The sequence below is a fragment of the Adiantum capillus-veneris genome, chromosome 27, assembly GCF_014529385.1.
Source record: "Adiantum capillus-veneris isolate H3 chromosome 27, ASM1452938v2, whole genome shotgun sequence".
Classification (NCBI taxonomy): domain Eukaryota; kingdom Viridiplantae; phylum Streptophyta; class Polypodiopsida; order Polypodiales; family Pteridaceae; genus Adiantum; species Adiantum capillus-veneris.
In genome coordinates this window covers 107464573-107482639 of record NC_140957.1, presented here as the reverse complement: position 1 = coordinate 107482639, position 18067 = coordinate 107464573, and the positions used below count along the sequence as shown (strand labels likewise).

Genomic DNA, 18067 nt, shown 5'->3' with positions numbered 1-18067 from the left:
TCAAAAATGTAGGGGGACAAAGCAATCTTACACTTCTTAATAGGCTCTTACCTAATGAGAAGGTGGGGTGGGGGGGGGGGGGGGGGGGGGGGAGGGGGGTGGGCCATATGGAACCCCCAACTTCCCTCCTTTTTGATCTAGTTTTGAAAAAAATCCCAAAATTTTAAAAATTTTCAAAATTTTCAAAACTCAAATATTATCTTCTTAAAACCCCCCTAAATCTATTTTATGATCAAAAAAGCATTTTTTGACCTCAAAAAGTCAAAATGTGCACCCAAAAACCCTAAATTCAAAACTTTTTTAAAACTTTTGAAAAATATTTTTTTACTATCCAAAGCCCCCCCAAAAGTAGTCCTTAGGCAAAAAGTGATTTTCTCTCTCTAAAAACTCTTTTCTAATCCCTCCTTCGGTGCAACCATCACACTCATCCTCTACTCCAACACTCTCTCTCTACACCATCTCCATTGCTGCAGCAAGGAAGATCCTCTCTCCTCCCTTACCACCTTCCATTGCCACACCAAGCAAGGGTTAACCACCTTCTCCTATCACTTTATCCCACCTACATTGTAGCAACACGCAAGGTCCTGCTCCTCCTCCTAATTTCCTTTGTTCAACCATGGCCAGCTCTACTTCGCAAAGGCGAACAAAAGATGAGGTCACAACACTTGCATGCCATAGCACAAGAGGTATAACTGATGAGTGGGTGCCACAAGAGTTCACCAAAGGTGCTTGGGTATACATGAAACCATCTGCTATTGGCCCTCATCGTGTGCGGAATCATGCAAACTTGGATCACCATTGGAAAGGAAAGCTCCTTGGCTTCAAGAACCACAAAGACAAGGGGACCGTAGCCATTGTGCAACATGTTTTCTCAATGTCAAGCATGCAATTGCAACAACCACCTCGATTTCCAGCACATTGTAAGTCATGTTTTGAGAATACAAAGCTAGGTGTGAAATCATAGTGTAATGCTATTATGGATTCATACTTAAGATTTTCCATGCATTTATTGTCATATTTCCATCCACGTTGGTGGAGGAGCAGCCACTACATAGTCGCTCCGGCACATTCAATGCTGTACATGCAAATATTGGAGCAACAATGTTCGCACATCTTTGCCCAACCAAACTGGTTCAAAGAAGGATTTTCTTCTATTCTCACTCCTATATTGTGCCTACTTCTACAAAAGAGTTTGGAATGCTTGAACCCATCAAAGTAACTTCCTTATTAAGTAAGGAGTGGTCAGTGCCAGATTTGTGGTCAAATAGAATCTTTCAAGCAAAGGATGGTAATAGATGTTCAAAACTCTTTGAAATACTCTAAAGCTTCTAAGTTTGTGGGCTTGAGTTGGTGTTTGCCTATTCATTGTTTTGTGCACATTTTTAAAGAGTTTGGATTTGTGGAGACTACCACAATGCTTGTATGTAAAGATGTGCATTATGAGGAATTAGGAAGGCTTTTAGAAGAGGACTGGGGTTTTGTGGACGGCATGCACAATGGGGATCGATATCGTTGTAAGGTTCGAGCCTCAGATATTGGAATGCACTATTTGAAATCCTGCACCTCCTTGTACATATGATTCCACTATGATCATTGGATGTGCAAGCTTGGAGTGTGGATCCCTTACAGAGTATAGACGACGCTATTGCAAGCTTTGACATTGCAGTGAGGATGCTCAACGATGCTTTGGAGGCAGTCCAAGTGAACAAGCATTGGACGCTCAGTAATGTGTGAGAACATTTGGTTATTATGGGTTTTGAGGCCCTTCAACAAGTGCAATTTCTTTTACAAGGTCACAAGGTGAGAATCCTTCCATCACATTTTCAATACATCATAGTTTATCGATCATTGGATGCTTATTGTAATGAATGTCCGCAGATTGGGAAGAGAATGGAAGACAAATTGAAGGTCGAGGAGGACTGGGGCATGGATGGAACTCTGCTATCGCTCTTATAACTTTGTAACTCTTGAAATTTTTAAAACAATCGCCGATGTAATCAACATGATTTGCTTCGGCAAATCATGTCTTTGAATATAATTTTTTGCATTGAGATGAGAGATCATTTTTTCGTGAAAGGGCCTTTTTTTAAAATCAAAAATGTCTTTAAAAAAGGGACCATTATAAAGGGGGGCCGCATAACTCATTCACACTTTTCACTTTTGCAACTCTTGATCTCCTCCACTCTCTATCTACACCCTAGGCTAGACATGGACGCCTCCACAACCTCTGCATCTGCATCTACATCCACCCCTTTGTCACGCTTCATCCTCTTACTCGAGGACACCAAATACAAAGGGAAGTTGGACCTCCACACCTTCTTTACTCGTCTCCTTGACCTTGACGCCACAATTGCCCTTCACATGGATGCATTTACTGAGATTTTTGCATTCATGGAGGAGCACATCATAAAATATTCTGTATCTATCTCCCCCACATGCAAGGATCTGGGTGCCTTGCGATCTTTTGTGCTACATACATGAAGGTGATCGTCCATTCTCCAAGCGTTTGCGATGATTACAAGAAATTGCCACCGACGTAGGCCATTTCTTGGAGGAGCAAGCCCTAGGGGTGTCAGCGCTCAAGAAGCGCAAGTTGGGGATGGAGTACCTTTTTTGGCTAGCAAAATTCATCCTCTTGGTGAACGAGGAACCTGATTTGGAGGAGCTCCGCCTACCACACCTTCAGGTTGGGTCCTTCATCAAGGACACCAAGGAGCAAGTGGTTGACCCCATGAATCTTGCAGCAAAAGGACAAACACTTCAGCTCGAGTATCTCAGCGGGCTCGAGGAGGTGGTAGAAAAATCCATTGTCGTGGCTGGCCCTAGTGACATTATAGTTCCACTACCATCGATGGATGAGGCTATTCCAGAGGTGGAAATAAGCCACTTCTTCTCAGTGGTAGTGGATGGGGAGGAGTATGTGTTTATGCATGATTTGGAGAAAGCATTTGGTATGTGCATGGATGAATGCTTGAGCGTGCTATGCAACAACACCAAATGTCCCTTGGACAATACTCCAGATGCCCTTGAAAGCAAGCTCTTGCCACTTGGGGACTCTGTTGCTGACTTGGGCATCTACATCCACCCCTTTGTCACGCTTCATCCTCTTACTCGAGGACACCAAATACAAAGGAAAGTTGGACCTCCACACCTTCTTTACTCGTCTCCTTGACCTTGACGCCACAATTGCCCTTCACATGGATGCATTTACTGAGATTTTTGCATTCATGGAGGAGCACATCATAAAATATTCTGTATCTATCTCCCCCACATGCAAGGATCTGGGTGCCTTGCGATCTTTTGTGCTACATACATGAAGGTGATCGTCCATTCTCCAAGCGTTTGCGATGATTACAAGAAATTGCCACCGACGTAGGCCATTTCTTGGAGGAGCAAGCCCTAGGGGTGTCAGCGCTCAAGAAGCGCAAGTTGGGGATGGAGTACCTTTTTTGGCTAGCAAAATTCATCCTCTTGGTGAACGAGGAACCTGATTTGGAGGAGCTCCGCCTACCACACCTTCAGGTTGGGTCCTTCATCAAGGACACCAAGGAGCAAGTGGTTGACCCCATGAATCTTGCAGCAAAAGGACAAACACTTCAGCTCGAGTATCTCAGCGGGCTCGAGGAGGTGGTAGAAAAATCCATTGTCGTGGCTGGCCCTAGTGACATTATAGTTCCACTACCATCGATGGATGAGGCTATTCCAGAGGTGGAAATAAGCCACTTCTTCTCAGTGGTAGTGGATGGGGAGGAGTATGTGTTTATGCATGATTTGGAGAAAGCATTTGGTATGTGCATGGATGAATGCTTGAGCGTGCTATGCAACAACACCAAATGTCCCTTGGACAATACTCCAGATGCCCTTGAAAGCAAGCTCTTGCCACTTGGGGACTCTGTTGCTGACACTATTGCAGTTGTGTGTGCGAAGGTCCTGGCAGTAGAGCAATTGCACATGGTTGAGGAAGAATTCCAAGCCACGCAAGCCAAGGTTGAGGCCGCTAGGATGTCTATGCCACACGCAACCCCCCATCTAATGATCCAAAGCTCATAGCTGCGGTGCTGTTGGGAGAATTGACTTGGATGGAAAGGGCAACAGGGAGGAGGACTACAAGGAGCAGGAGGTAAAATCTATCCTAATTTTCATGTTATTATTTTATACTTCATTGTCTTTTTTCTCAACCTTGATTGGTTTATGACAGGACGTCGTGGAGGTTGATGATTTTGCAGCAAGGACGGGTGGCAAGCAGACGGGCTTTGGACCTCAGTCTTCCCTTGCGCATTACCTAGGACAACTCCTCCCTGGCAATGTGGCCATTGTCCATAATGAGATTACTCCCCAAGCCCATTTTATGACTTGGTTTTTGAAAGCTTTGAGCAAGGTTTTGTGTTTGAGCACCATTGCTCAAACTGCACATCTTGTGTTCCTAGTGCAAAGATCCCTTGTATGCATAGCATTTGGTACTGGCTTCCGTGGTAAAGTGCTTGCCCAGATAGGGATACATGCTTCCATTGGCTCAACTGACCCAAAGGCCATAGCGTAGTCCCTCTTGAGTGGGGAGTTGCCTTACGCACAAGAGAGGCGCCAGGAAATGGTCAAGAAAATTATGAACTCCTCAGATACATGATGTAAAATCAACTTTTTGGAAGTAATAAAAAATATTTTGAATTGTCTCTCTATCTTGTAGATTCTTCTAAATGTGATCTGTCAATCTTGAAAATTGTTGTAATTGGTGATATGTTTCAATAAGCTGTGTCTTTTTTGTTTGAAGTAACAACACAACGGAAGTTGGATGCACATGATACTTCTTCAACTTACCTTAATTCTGGGGAAAGTATAAAACACATCTGACTGAAAAAAGTGGTTTCTCTAAAGTAATGCTGCAATAACAATTGCTTTCACTTAATCTATATTTTTTAAGTATCCTGGGGGGTAGAGAAGTCTACCAAGTGCAAAAAAAAGGGTGGCCACAAGGACGCGCAAATGGCCCATCCATCAGTTTTGGATGGCCAATTTGCGCGCCCTTGTGGCCACGCTTTTTTTGCATATTGAACCTATGTTTGCACTCAAGGAAACTAGGAAAGGTGAGATCAACTCAGAATTTAAGTTTTCAAGCATACTATCACCTCCTTCCGCTCTACCTAATACTTCCCTACACCAAAGGCCCAATTACATTGGACATTGGAAAATCCTAATTTAATGTTGCATAGACACTCGGTTTCACAATATGTTAACTTTTATGGTATCCTATGGGGTATTCAATGCTTGAAAGTGCAAAAAAAATGGTGGCCACAAGGGCACGAAAATAGGTCATCCAAAGCTGACGGATGGGCCATTTGCACGCCCTTGTGGCCATCCTTTTTTTTGCACTTGGAACCTATGTTTGCACTCAAGGACACTATAAAAGGTGAGATCAACTCAAAATTTAAGTTTTCAAGCACACTATCACCTCCTTCAGCTCTACCTAATACTTCCTTGCACCAAAAGGCCCAATTACATTGGACATTTGAAAAATCTAATTTAATGTTGCATGGATACTTGGTTTCACAATATGTTAACTTTTTGGGTATCCTATGGGGTAAACAAAGCTTGAAAGTGCAAAACAAATGGTGGCCACAAGGGCGTGCAAATTGGTCATCCAAAACTGATGGATGGGCCATTTGCGTGCCCTTGTGGCCACCATTTTTTTTGCACTTCATAGGCTTGTCTGCTACATAGGATACCCAAAAAGTTATTGTTTGATTTATATTTAACTCTTTATGTTAAGAAACAATAAACTCAAAACACATGGATAATAGACACAGTAGACACAACTGTTAATCATATTGTCATTGCAAAGCCATCTCATTACAAAGATAAGGGTGTGCAATACAAAAAGAGGGGTAACTTCGGCTAATGCTCAAAGTCTCGTCGCAATCAACGTGCAAGCTGCATATCTTTTGGTTGTATTGTCACTCGCTTTGCATGAATGGCGCATAGGTTGGTATCTTCCAACACCGAAATGATGTGGGCTTCTGCAGCTTCTTGAATAGCCTCTAGCGCAATTGCTTGCATTCTATACTGATTTCCATATCTTTGAAGCACCTCCTTCACTGTGCGAGCAAAGGGGGCGTGTTGAATTAAACTCTCTATAGTATTCTGGTAGTGCTGGATTTCTGCAAATGCCCTTGCTATTTTTCGGCGGCGCTGCGGTTGTCTTGGGGACACTTGCACATTTGCTGGCTGGCGGCGTTTAGGCTTCTTGAAGAACTTTGACTTGCACCTGTTTACATGCTTAGGGGCTGGATCTGCAGCCTCTTTTGATTCATCCTCTTCCCTTGGCTCTCGATCTTGTCGTGTGGGGAGAGCTCCTTGGCCTTGAGGTAGTGTCTTCCCCCCAACGAGCACCCGATGTGTGCACGGTATATCAGCTCGCTGCCATGGTGGCTCTGTCTCTAATTCAATGTCTGTATGGACCACCCGAGTCTTGGATGGTCTTGCTTGTGATTTCTGGCGTGACTGTTCCTCCCTATCGGACTCTGGTGTTTGCTGGGCCTCTTCTTCTCTCCAACATTGGGCGCATTGCTTCATTCTTCGTCTAGGCGTTTCTTCTTGAGGACAGAAAGATTCTATAGCCCTTGATGACTCTTGTGCCCTACTACCATGCCCACTACTAGAAGAGTGTCTGGAACGGCCAGGTGTTCGTGGCTATTTTCTTGTGCCTTTAAGCCATGCCAGCTTCTCACATCCTTGGACGGTGTTGTTGTTGGCAGGCGGATGCTCTTTTGCCGTTTGTTTGGTGCACGCCGTTTGCTATGGTAAGAGTTCACCTGTGCTTAACAAATGAGTGGTTTAGGAGAGCATGCAATATTTATAAGGGCCCATTTAAACAGGGCATTGTTCACACTAATTTTGAAAAAAAAAAATATTTTTTAAATGAACATTTCGTTAAGAGTTGGACCCTGCGTTCACGTGTAGTGACTCGAACAGGATCCACTTTGACCCCTGTTGCACTCAGCATTGGCGCCATGCAGCATGCTTGGCGGGGCCTTGCAACATTTGCCACTTGTTGCTATGCTCTTGAAGACTCCATTTTCGTACTTCAATAGAAATCTTGGATTGTCACGCACGCTCCATTGTGAGCTTACGAGCAAATGTTGTGCAAAAACATCTCCTCCAAATAATTGGATTGCACCATTCCACCACCATGTCGAGTATTTTTTAAGTACACCCCCCTTGCTCGATAATGGGACTTCTCCATGCCTTGAGTACTAAAAATTTCAAGCGATCCATATTTGTGCATAAAAAATGCACCATGCGCAAACAAGATATGCTGTTCACATGAGTAAATGATCCACATTATTTAATGAAAGCAATCCCTTGAATAAGTTCACCACGTAACATGGATTACCATGTAATGTGTGATGTTATTTTCACCGCAAGAAAGGGTGAAGACCTTGGTAAAATCCGCCAAGGCTTCTTGAAATGATCGACGTTGTTCTTCTGTTGTGCTATTAAGGCCCATAAGCTTGAGCATTTTATCAAAATGTTCCCAAACTTGCTTGCGCTTGTTTGCAAGCTCGCCATTTGAATCACTGTCAGTAGTAGCTTTACATAACTCCTTCCAAAGCTCCCAAAGGTTACCTGCTTGCTGTTGGAGCTGTTTTGAGCAGCATATCGACCTGGCTTTCCTTGGGAAACTTTCTTCAATAAGTGTTTGGCTTTTTGTCCAGTCATTGACACTTGTTGAGCAATTTCATGGGCCTCCTCTGTGTTCTTTATAGCAACAATAGACACATTTCGACCGTGACAGCCAATGGAATTCAAGAGTACCTCCACTCTTTCGATCGCTTCCTTGGACTTTTCTTATGGTTTCATTGTGAAAGCATAGTCAATGTGGAGCTTCAATAGCCTATCAAAAATGCGCATGAGTACAAAAATGTACATTCGATAGAGGAAAATGGAAAGATTGGATTCCAAGCGCGGTCCTTTTGATCACGGTTTGGGGCATTGAGCATGGGACATCTCAGAATAGACGCTTTTCATTCTCTACCTTCATCTCAGACATCGGGACAATACAACCCTTGTTCTCCATGCCTGACCTTTGCAGTGCTCTTGTGTGATTTTTGTTCGTTAGGTTTGTACCCTCAAGTGAAAAATGGACAAGGCATGAGAGAAGAAGCCCCTTGTTTGCAGCCAAGCAAACACTTTATGGTCTTCAAGTCCCCACCTAAGTGTCACTCCACATCATAGCTACCAAAACCCTCAATCTGCAACTTCTGACCTGCAATTTGAGAGTATATTACTTCTGTGATCCATGGAGTTCTCTCAAAAATCCATGAAAGTACTCCATTGGTCTCTTTGGGTTCTTTGGGCACCTCAATTGCACCCAACCACCAAATGTCTTTCTTTGATTGTACGCTAAATGACGGGGTGGGAGATGGCTCGACTAAATCCATTCACTTGGTTTGCAAAAGGGCCTCATTCATTAGAGTGACATTTATCCTCTCTAACCTTCGACCTTTCACTATTTGACACTCATCGAGTTTCAGCACAAAACCGATCTTTGTGCCAAGCACTACAAAATAAATAGTGCCAAAACCTTATACTTCAAAGTCTATGATAAGAACAAAACCAAAAGAAAAAAGTATAGTGTGTCACCTTCTTTCAGGTAACTCGTTAAATCTAAGCATGGCTTGTTGAAGTCTTCTAAGGTCCACAACAATATTGTTCCACATTGTGTAAGGGAAGCCCTTCTCCGAAGGTCCTATGTATTGTTTCTTACCTTTTCCCCTTTCCTTTGTTGTGCACGAAGCATAAAGGGATGTTGGCATTGTGTCCTCAATGTGTAGGTATGCCCCAATGCAAGAGAACACATCTTTGTTTGTGGCCTTCTTTGCGAGGTTGACCTTGTGCGAAACGGGAAATAGGTTTTCCACAATGCCATGCTCTTTGAGGGCATCCTTTAGGAGTTGGAAAATAGCCTGATAGGCTTTGGTGCTGATTCTAGCCTCATCACAAGATTGTTGCACCTCATCATCAATAACCACATTTCTCAATTTACGCATAAGGTCCTTCGTGACTGCATCCTTAATGTGCTTACCTCCAGGTGATTGTAAGATAGAAATCACATCCTGGGTATTGAGACAACTAGTGAGAAGGTTAACTCGATCATCTTGGCTTGTTCCACCACATGCCTCCTGGATGAAGTTTCTAGCAATCAATAAAAATAAATGTTAGAAAATAGTGTGAAGTAAGAGTGCATCATGCAAGTAAAGACCAAATCACCTTGTGGCTGTCACTCGTTGTTTGCGTGCTCCACCGAATGTGCAAGAGTTTCAATGGATGAATATGTGTGTTTGCGTTCCCTTGCACCAAGGGGTGTTTCTTTCAAGTATGTGATGGTGTTGGCAAGCTTCATAATGTGGAATTCCTTTTCTTGCATTTGTTGTTAAAGAGTTTCAACCACCCTCTCCGAAGAGGAAACACTCTCTTGTAATGCTACCGTCTTGAGGTGAAGAGCTTGACATTCGTGCATCCACATATGCAAAGAAGCACCTGCACCCACACACAACCGCTTGCAATAGCCTAACAAGCCTGTTTCTCCCCTCCCAAGAAATTGAAGAAATGACGAAAGGCTATTAAAGGATGGATGGAAGCTTATAGGATCGTAAGGGTACAAATGGTCATCCACCCAAATGTCAACATTGGTCTCACAAGCGGCGTGACGTTCCTATGATGACCTTTGCTCACCCTCACATGCAGTCTTCGATGCAAACGCCGTGGGTAAGCGAGTATGTATGCTTTTGGTTTGCGGAGTACGTGGTCATGGAAGCAAATGATTTGTGATGTCCGTGAGCACCATGGCAGCTGTCCCTCTCTCCCTAGACCCTCACTTACCAACTACGTGGCTGGCTGTTGCCTGCGGCACATTCTTGAATCCCCACCAACCCTCGGAGTCACAGTCACACTCACTCGCAGTTGCACCCACCAACCTTTTGATGGCCATGCAGCTTCACCCCCCTGGCATGTAGATCACTATAGCTGACGACTATGTGACACACAACTCCCTCTCAATCTATCTCTCTCTCTCCCTCGTCGATAGTTAATGGTGTCCACATTTTTTTTTGCCTGCACATCTCGTACCCAATCCCTTGCTTCACTTACATATGCCCACCCCTTCTTTGGCATGTTTACTCACGGGTACCACTGCACATGCAGCCCAGTACTCATGCAATACACCCTCCACTCATACAGCGAACTCAATCCTCCGCCCAACCAATGTAAATCTACTGTATGCTTCTCTCTTGTCGCTTTCTGTGACTTAGGGCGCCCATACACCTGCAACCATATCCATTGCACATGCAGTAGCAGTAACCCTTGACGTACCTTCCATTGTCAATCTTCCCTAGCCATCACGTTTGCAACTCCCATAAGTGTTACCATATACATGTGGTAGTGATGTGTGTGAACACACTAGGACCGTTGGGCCATTTTTTCCCTCTTTAAGAGGTTTTTTCTTCCAAGCATTGTATATACACCCATCACTCTAGGGCTATCTATCTTTCCATTGCACACTAAGTAACACACTCTCTATTGTGTGCCTTGAGCTTCCTTCGTCTTCTCCAAGCTGTGTGTGTTTCTCTGCAACCCTAATTCCAAGAATTGGTATCAAAGCAGTTGTATCCTCTCGGGCTTAGTCGCCAGCTGCTCCAGCACAAGCCTGCTCACTTTCTCGGATTTCAGTGAGCTTTGGCGAGCGTTCGCAGGTCGACAAATATTTTTGGAGCACTCAAATTTTTGATTCGGGCTCATTTCGGCTTCTGTTTCCACTACAGGCAGTGCTGCACAAGCTATTTTGTCATTTTGTGCAGAGTTTTTATCAGTGCTATTTTCTACATAACAGGTGTCTTACAGTCTTCTACGGTTTGTGCTATATAGCACGTGTTGTTTCCGCTCCGTTTCTCCTATTTTCGGCCAGTTTTCACATCAAGTGCAGTATTTACCATGGCTGACAATAACACAGATGTCTTCAAGATGTTTGCTGCTGAGGATAGGTTGGATGGGGACAATTACCATATGTGGGCTTATATGATGCAACACGTTCTTGTGTCAAAGGGTGTCTGGAATATTGTGCAGGGCATTGATGTACGTCTTGGTTCTGAGGATGTAGGTGATGTTGAGGATGTTGCAAGTCTTACTGCAGGGATTGCTGCTATTAGAGTTGTTTTGCCTACAATCGAACAAGCTTGTTGGGACATAAAGGATGCGTAGGCTCATGCATTAATTGTGTTGTCTGTGAAGCGCACCATTGTTCCTCACATCGGTTCAGCTTAAACTGCAAAACACGCTTGGAAAATTTTGGCTGGTCTTTATGCAAGCCGCAATGAGGCTAAAATTTCTTTGCTGCGTAAAGAGCTGGAGTCGAAGATTATGCATGAGGAAGATGATATGGACGCTTTTCTTTCTGGTGTCAAGGATATTAATGAGCAACTTATTTCTGCAAGTGAAGTCATTTCAGACCGTTCCCTTGTGCAGACTGTTCTTGATGCCTTACTAGATTCTTGCCAGACTTTTGCTAGTACTTGGAGACTTATGACCCAAGTAAATCTAGAAGTTGTCAATTTTGATGCATTATACACATTGTTGTTGCAAGAGTCACTTTCCTGAAAAAACAGGACTAGACAGCGTGCAGTTGAACAGGCTTTTATTGCTTCTCAAAGAAAGGGTGGTAACAACAACGTAGCCACTTCTTATGGTTCTGCTGCGAGTGGCAAAACTTCTGTTCCTAATGCTTCTGTTGGCATCAATTCATCTGGAAATTCTGCTGATAAGGGAAAAAAGAAGATGCATTGCCATTATTGTAAAGCTAATGATCACTTGATCAAGCAGTGTCCTAAGTTGAAGGCCAAAGAGGCTAAGAAGAAAGAGGGTGGTTCCACTACAAATGCAGCCATGGTTGTAGATCATCATCTTCTGGTGGTTAATTGTTGTCGAAAAAATCATCAAGCAAAGGGCAGTGCAAACTATGGAAATGGCTTAGACACTTGTTGTTCAGAGTAATTTTTTTGTTCTTATATAAAGATGTTGCAATAGTTGAGCATTCGCTTTCATTGTAAGCAATGGTCGGACAACTCCGAAAAGGTAGCAATGATTGTATTGTAGATGGCGCTTAATATCCACTATTATTGAGGCTTCATCATGAATAAACCTCGGCAGTATTTGTTGTGTTTTCCCCAAGGATGCCAAAACATTAACAACGCTAGCTCGCAATCCAAATTGACGATCATATGTAAGCTCCCTAATTTTGGAAAAAGGAGCCTGGACTAACATGCGGCTTTCTAAATGATTTAACTTCTCTATTGTAGCAAGGGGAGGTTAAATCCTATGGAATTCAATCAGGAGAGCAGTGCACCATGATCTTGTCTTTTACGGCCGCAGGAAGTGCAAACATAGTTCTCATGTATCTCGTTGTTTCTAGACCTCCCAAGTGCGGACCTACGCCCTTTTTGAGCTAATTGTGAAAAAAACATTAAACGTCCACATTTACAACATTGACATATAGGAACATCGTTCACTGTTTCTATGTACTGTTGTATAGCTTTGTTTGGTGGGGAGGCTTGCTCAATGTTTATGTTCAAGGGAACTGTGGGGTGTAATTGTTTTTTAAGTTTTGCTATTATTGCACCTATTTCTAAGGTGCTTCTATCACCTAAGAAAGAAAATTGCCTTACGATGGAGGCAGGGAGTAAGCTTTCAATGATTCCATTGCTTTTTTGTCCTAGGTACGATACTTGCGTTTGTGCGAGTATCGGTTGTCCCCCAAGTAAAAAAATAGGCAACCACTTCTATCAACAATGATGATTTTGTGAAATCTTGTTGGATCGGCTCCACTATTGAATGTTATCTTTTTGGGTGAAGTTATTAGCACATCGTAAATATGGACATCACATGCAATACTAAATCTAAAGGAGAATACATGGATAATATCAAGCACGATATCAATAGATGATGTGTGGCTATTCAATACTTGCGTCAAAATGAAGGAACCATGTCTACTTGAATCCAAATGTGCCAAAGAAGGTGTCATCATTGGCGTTCGCTCCAACGATACTCTCACCGTGTCTACCATGATGTTGTTAATTTTTTGCAATGATGAGCGCGACTTTATTATTTTATTGAGCACGAGAAAAAAATTATTATTCCATGGGTGACTAGCTAGGAAAGCACTATCGATATCATTCTGAATGAGTTGTTCAAAAGATGCATTTTGGTTGCTTGAGGAGCCCATGTACATGCTGTCCCCCCCCCCCCCCCCCTTGGGCTATGGGGAGGGAGGAAGGCAAGTAACTGAAACACACACACACACACACACACACACACACACACACACACACACACACACACACACATGGGGGGGGGGGGGAGAGAGAGAGAGAGAGAGAGAGAGAGAGAGAGAGAGAGAGAGAGAGAGAGAGAGAGAGAGAGATGGGAATTTACAACATGAGCAATGGATGAAAGAAATATAATATAAAGAGTGTTTTTTTGCGTGGAGGTGATGGAGCTTCAATGTTGCAAAGGAGGAGGGCTACGTTGTCTCTTCGACAAAAGATGTGACAAGGTCTAACTTTTTGACGGTGAATTTGTCAGTTCGGACAAGGGAGGCTAGCAGCTCACGTGCATCCAATACATCAGAAGCATAAAAGTCAACAAAGTTTTTGTCAAGATGGAATAATTTGTTGACTGTGTCACCCGCTAAGGAAACATCAATTGGGGAAGCTTTGTTGGTCAAAATCTTTCCTTCAAGCTTGGGCACCAAAACAATAGTTGTAGATTTTTACCAGATAGAGCAATAGTCTACCTCTTGTTGGTGATGAATCTTAGTAGATTTGCATTGACCGCAAAAACATTCTACCAAAATTGAGTTCTTATTCACAAAGTGCAATGTGCTAGTCACCTATGTATAGCCACCTAACAAGTTAGAGCTTTCCTGAGCTATTATAGTGAAAGAGGAAAAGCAAGATCAAGACTTACTTCTTGATTGTGACCAACATCAAGAGTATGGGCCTTATATGCTTCCTCCAAACAATACTTGATACAAGAAATTTTGACTCGTGCTAGGACAGTAATATCCAAGACTAAGAGTGTATTGCTCCGGCCTGTGAAGGGACCTATGTTTTGTGCAACAAACATAGGATGCACATCGGTCTCAAGAGCACGAAAGATAGCGTGGTAATTGTCTTTGCATGCATTCACGAAGCTAAGCTGTGATGGCAAGAGAGGGAAAATATTAGAAAACAATAAATCTATAAAAGGGCAAAGATAAGGAAGTCTTACAGTGGCATGATCCTCAGCTGCTAGCCCATCTGCAACAACAAGATCACCTTGGGATGGACTGTGCCTCATCCAAAAATTGATGCACTTTTCTCTCTGGGTAGAAACCAAGGTTGACTTCAAAAGGCTTTGTCTTATCTACAACCGTGGAAGCGTTGAAGAATAGTACATAAGGAGATGTGTAACCATTTGACTTAGTTTTTTTTTTTCACAGTTACATTCTCAATGTGCACAAAGTGATCTCCCTAGTAAGAGTGTCAATGAATTGCGCAATAAATTGATCGCTAATAGCACAAGTGATGGTGTCAATGTTGAGTGGATCAACTAGGTCTGCCTTAAGGTAACGCATATACTTAGTGACTTTTGGGCTTGGTTTGTAAGTCCCATATTGGTTCAGTATGCACCCCTCGAATGCAAAACGAGCAATGCACAATATAGGGATCTTAGTGGGAATGTAAGGCACAAGAGAAGATGAACTAACGGGAATTACATCCTCATGGTAACACTCAGTAGCATTATGTTCATCTAGTTTGGCACCCTTTGTAACGCGCTCGTTTTTTGCAGTTGCAGGTGGTGGACCCTCCAAAAAAGGTTTGGTTGCCACAACAAAAAACAAAACTCGTAAGGGATGGACACAACAATAGAATATCTAAGTGGCGCAAGCAAGCCTTCCTTAGTTCCGTTGTCACCTCGCAAGTTTTGAAAAGTGTACGTGCTACCGTACCACTTTGATTCACACGCTTGAGGGATTTGGACCCAATGCCAAGAGAAGAAACATCAAGATTAGGTAGACTTGAAGCAATCCTCGTGCGGAGTGGAGACACAGGATCAAGAATGAGGCCACTATCGGGTTCCAAGAATGATGTGGCCATATCACACTGCACTATCTTGTTCAACTTTGAAAAAACAGAGAGCAAAATCGCATTATTGCGAAGCAAACATCAAGCATTTTCTAAAATCTATCAAGCTATTGAGTCACAATCTTCAAACTCCATCGAGGGAACATCACTAGATTCATCGCACATAGGTTCCACATTGTCATCATAGCCACTGTAATGTCCATCGAGTGGATTTTGCGAGGAGGAAGTGTTAGGAAATAAGACGTAGCTAAATAGATAATTGAGTAGATTACTTAATGGAGAGAGACAGATTTATATACACGAGATTATAGAGTAGAGAGAGAGAGAGAGAGAGAGAGAGAGAGAGAGAGAGAGAGAGAGAGAGAGAGAGAGAGAGAGAGAGAGTACACACGATATACGTGGTTCACCCAATGTGGGCTACGTCCACGGGAAAGCAGCCACTCAATGGCTTTAGTACTTCAAAACAAGAAGTAGTTTACAAAGGCATTATACCCTTAATGGAGCTCCCGCCTTGCTTCACTCTCACCACCTCACACTCACCTTGTTGCATCAACTTCACACTATGAAATGTGTGTAGAAATGGCCTCCTTTTATAGGCCAAAAGGGATGCCCTCTCTTATGAGAGACAACCACGTGTAGCCGCCCTTGTGCGAATAAGTCCAAATCGGACCCTCCAATCCGCCCATGTGTGGCCGCCCTTGAGAAGACAAGTCCGCTTTTGAATTCGGCCACCGACCATTGAATTCGGCCACCGGCCACCGGCCATTGACTTCCGACCATCGACCACAGGCCATTGACTTCCGACCACCGGCCATCGGCCATTGACTATCGGCCACAGGCCAACCGACTGGTTGTTTTCCGACCACTTTTCAGCCGCCGTCCGGCCATAATATTCCGGCGAAAAAGAATATTCCGGCGAAAAAAAAGTCTCGGGGGCCTCCGCCCGCGAGGCCTTTAAAGTTGCCCTTGATTCTTGTCCATGAAAATTTTGGTTTCCGGTGAGTGATTTATCTTCACGCAAGATGGCTTCTCCTCATAATGGGGGCCTTACAAATGTGCGCTTTTACCATAGAAAATTACAAGGGTAAATCATGCTCCATACTTAACAATCTCCCACTTGGAGACTGATCTCGAAACCAAACCTATGACTGCTTTCCATTCTGGCTTCTTATCCTTGAATGCCGATTGAAGATGAGCAAAAGCTCAACTTCTCCTTGTTGACCACCTTTGTAAACATGTCTGCAAGATTTTCACTTGTATGCACCTTTCCTAGCTTTAGTTGTCCCTCTTCCAAAAGAGTGCGTATGAAGTGATATCTCACCTCAATGTGCTTTGTCCTTGAATGAAAGGCTGAGTTCTTTGCAAGATGGATAGCGCTTTGGCTATCACTGTACAAGACACAATTGTCTTGTTTGAATCCAAGCTCTTCTAAGAATCTGTGAAGCCACAGAATTTCTTTGCTTGCCTCCGTCATTGCTAAATACTCTACTTCCGTGGTAGAAAGTGAAACCACTTTCTGCAGCTTTGAAGCCCAACTTACTGCTGTGCCTCCAACCGTGAACACATAGCCAGTAGTGCTCCTTCGAGTATCTTTCTCACCTGCCATATCTGCATCAGCATACCCTTCTAGAAAAATATCAGCTCCTCCAAAATACAAAGCATTTGTTGTTGTCCCTTTTAGATACCTAAGTATCCACTTCACAGCTTGCCAATGCTCTTTACCTGGGTTGTCCATGAACCTACTCACAACTCCCACTGCATGTGCAATGTCTGGCCTTGTCCAGACCATAGCATACATTAGAGAACCTACCGCTGCAGCATATGGAACTTTAGACATATAGGCTATCTCCTCTTGTGTCTTTGGACACATATCCTTCGTTAGTTTAAAATGACCAGCCAAAGGTGTAGAAACTGGTTTTGCATTTTGCATTGCAAACCTTTCTTGTACCTTCTTGATGTAATCTTCTTGAGATAGCTTTATTGTCTTCTTCGTCCTGTCCCTTGATATTTTCATACCAAGTATCCTCTTTGCAGCACCTAAATCTTTCATTGAAAAAGATTTGGAAAGCTCCTCTTTTAGGTCTTTGATGTCCTGCATGTTAGCACTTGCAATCAACATGTCATCAACATACAACATTAGGATGATGAATTTCCCATCTCCCAAATTCTTCGTGTAGACGCAGTGATTCGAGTTGCATCTTGTGAATCCATGATCCAACATCCATCGATCAAACTTCAAGTACCATTGTCTTTATGCTTGCTTTAAACCATACAAGCTCTTCTTTAATCTGCAAACCATTTTCTCCTTACCTTTTACTTCATACCCCTTTGGTTGAAGCATGTAGATTTCCTCCTCTAAGTCACCGTGAGGGAATGCCGTATTTACATCCATTTGCTCGAGATTTAGATCATGAGCAGCCACAAGGCTTAAGACAAGCCTAATTGAGTTCATTTTTACAACAGGAGAAAATATTTCATTGAAGTCAATACCTTTCTTTTGAGAAAAACCTTTTACCACAAGCCTAGACTTGTACCTTTTCTTCCCACCTTCTTCTTCCTTTAGCTTGTACACCCATTTGTTTTGAAGTGCCCGCTTGCCTTTAGGCAACTCAACCAAATCCCATGTTTGGTTGCGATGTAGTGAGTTCATCTCCACTTGCATGCTCTTCGTCCATTCTTCTTTGGATTCATGTTGCATAGCTTCTTCATATGATTCCGGCTCTCCAGAATCTGAGATCAAGAGATGGTTGAAGGAAGGAACAAACCTTTCTGGAGGTCTACTTGCTCTTGTAGATCTTCGGGGAATAGGTTGAGGCTCCTCATTTGGTTGATGTTGTTGCACATTGTCACCGTTTGCAGTCCTTGAGTCTTCACCGTCCTCAAGCTCCATGTACTCA

General features: G+C 43.2%; 1 pseudogene; it reads right to left on the bottom strand.

Annotated features, from left to right (window-relative positions):
* Window positions 1–5889: 5889 nt before the first annotated feature.
* Window positions 5890–6567, bottom strand: LOC147422530 (uncharacterized; annotated as a pseudogene).
* Between the last annotated feature and the right edge of the window lie 11500 nt (window positions 6568–18067).